This window comes from Barbus barbus (genome assembly GCF_936440315.1).
Source record: "Barbus barbus genome assembly, chromosome: 19".
In the NCBI taxonomy this organism is placed as follows: Eukaryota; Metazoa; Chordata; class Actinopteri; order Cypriniformes; family Cyprinidae; genus Barbus; species Barbus barbus.
The window spans coordinates 382501-385951 of record NC_136747.1 but is presented as its reverse complement, the minus strand read 5'-3'; positions in this window follow the sequence as shown (position 1 = coordinate 385951).

Here is a 3451-nt window from a genome sequence, read left to right as displayed (position 1 = left end):
TTGGGGGCGCTCTGGAGGAGCGGGCACTTGAGGGCGCTCTGGAGGCGCGGAGCTGGACGGAACCAGCGGAGACGAAGGAGAGCTGGACGGGACCAGCGTAGATGCAGGAGGGCGCTCTTGCAGCGCGGACACTTGAGGGCGCTCTTGCAGCGCGGACACTTGAGGGCGCACGGGAGGCGCGAAGCTGGATAGGACCAGCGGAGACGAAGGAGGGCTGGATGGGACCAGCGGAGACGCAGGAGGGCGCTCTTGCAGCGCGGACACTTGAGGGCGCTCTTGCAGCGCGGACACTTGAGGGCGCTCTTGCAGCGCGGACACTTGAGGGCGCTCTTGCAGCGCGGACACTTGAGGGCGCACGGGAGGCGCGAAGCTGGATAGAACCAGCAGAGACGAAGGAGGGCTGGATGAGACCAGCGGAGACGCAGGAGGGTGCACTGGCAGCACGGACACTAGGAGGCGCTCTTGCAGCGCGGATTCAAAGGGGCGCTCTTGTAGCGCGGACATTAGAGGGCGCGCTTGCAGCGCGGACATTAGAGGGCGCGCTTGCCGCGCGGACATTAGAGGGCGCGCTTGCCGCGCGGACATTAGAGGGCGCTCTTGCAGCGCGGACATTAGAGGGCGCACGGGAGGTGCGGGGCTGGACGGGACCAGCGGGAAATCAGGTGGGCTGGACGGGACCATCATCGCCGTAAACGGCGCAACGTTCATCGCCTGTTGCGGCGGTTTCCACATCGCCGCGGGCGGAACATACTTCGCCGGGGATAAGGCTCCGGCTCGGGGTCGGAGACTCTCCAGACACCGGATGACGGCTTCTCTCCAAGTGAGGTCGGAGGTGTCTGGGAGCTCTCGCTGCTGGTGGAGCGTGAGCCCGAGCCGGAGCAGCATCTTGAGGGTTCCGTCTTCTAGAGTGCTGGTGAGGGCGAGAGGCGCAAACGCCAACGTGAAGCTCACTGGGTCCCGGTTGGCGTAAGCCAAATCAAAAAATCGCGCCGGTTCGCCCATCTTCGGTTGCGGTCTGATCTTCTGTAACGCGTCTGTGGTTGTGGATGAAGGCGCACGACGAAAAGAGTAAACAAAAGAGTAGTCTTTAATATACAGCATCAACTCACTAAGACAATAAGTTAACTCAAGATCAGACAAACACAAAGGCAAAACTGAGGACTTATAAAGGGGCTGGAACAAACGAGGAAACAAGGTAATTGAATCAAACACAGGTGATGAATATAACTAATTAACAAAACTAGGTCAGAAACTAAAACAGGAAGAACCAAATAAGGACAAAAAGGAAACTAAACAAACAGTTCTGTTACAGATATCGCCCCCCTCCCGGAAGGTGCGTCCCGCACCGTAACAGTAACATCGGGGAGGGGGGGTGGGCGTCCTGGAGGCTGGAGCAGGACCAGGATGGGACAGGGAAGCCTCCAGGACGGATCAGGAGCCTTTGGAGACCATGGCAGGACTGGAGACTCGGGAGTCCATGGTGGAAACAAACAGTTCTGTTACACACACATATATATATATATTAATATACTCATAATAAATATACACAGTATGCACACACACATATATATATATATATATTAATATATTCATAATACATATACACAGTATGCAAACATATATATATATATATATTAATATACTCATAATAAATATACACAGTATGCACACACACATATATATATATATTAATATACTCATAATAAATATACACAGTATGCACACACACATATATATATATTAATATACTCATAATAAATATACACAGTATGCACACACATATATATATATATATTAATATACTCATAATAAATATACACAGTATGCAAACATATATATATATATTAATATACTCATAATAAATATACACAGTATGCACACACACATATATATATATTAATATACTCATAATAAATATACACAGTATGCACACACATATATATATATTAATATACACATAATAAATATACACAGTATGCAAACATATATATATATATTAATATACTCATAATAAATATACACAGTATGCACACACACATATATATATATATATATATATATATATTAATATACTCATAATAAATATACACAGGATGCACACACACATATATATATATATATATATATATATATTAATATACTCATAATAAATATACACAGTATGCAAACACACATATATATATATATATATATTAATATACTCATAATAAATATACACAGTATGCAAACATATATATATATATATATTAATATACTCATAATAAATATACACAGTATGCACACACACATATATATATATATTAATATACTCATAATAAATATACACAGTATGCACACACACATATATATATTAATATACTCATAATAAATATACACAGTATGCACACACACATATATATATATTAATATACTCATAATAAATATACACAGTATGCACACACACATATATATATATTAATATACTCATAATAAATATACACAGTATGCACACACATATATATATATATATTAATATACTCATAATAAATATACACAGTATGCACACACACATATATATATATATATATTAATATACTCATAATAAATATACACAGTATGCACACACACATATATATATATTAATATACTCATAATAAATATACACAGTATGCAAACACACATATATATATATATTAATATACTCATAATAAATATACACAGTATGCAAACACACATATATATATATATTAATATACTCATAATAAATATACACAGTATGCAAACATATATATATATATATATTAATATACTCATAATAAATATACACAGTATGCACACACACATATATATATATATTAATATACTCATAATAAATATACACAGTATGCACACACACATATATATATATATATATATTAATATACTCATAATAAATATACACAGTATGCAAACATATATATATATATTAATATACTCATAATAAATATACACAGTATGCACACACACATATATATATATATATATATATTAATATACTCATAATAAATATACACAGTATGCACACACACATATATATATATTAATATACTCATAATAAATATACACAGTATGCACACACACATATATATATATTAATATACTCATAATAAATATACACAGTATGCACACACATATATATATATATTAATATACTCATAATAAATATACACAGTATGCACACACACACACACATATATATATATTAATATACTCATAATAAATATACACAGTATGCACACACACATATATATATATTAATATACTCATAATAAATATACACAGTATGCACACACATATATATATATTAATATACACATAATAAATATACACAGTATGCAAACATATATATATATATTAATATACTCATAATAAATATACACAGTATGCACACACACATATATATATATTAATATACACATAATAAATATACACA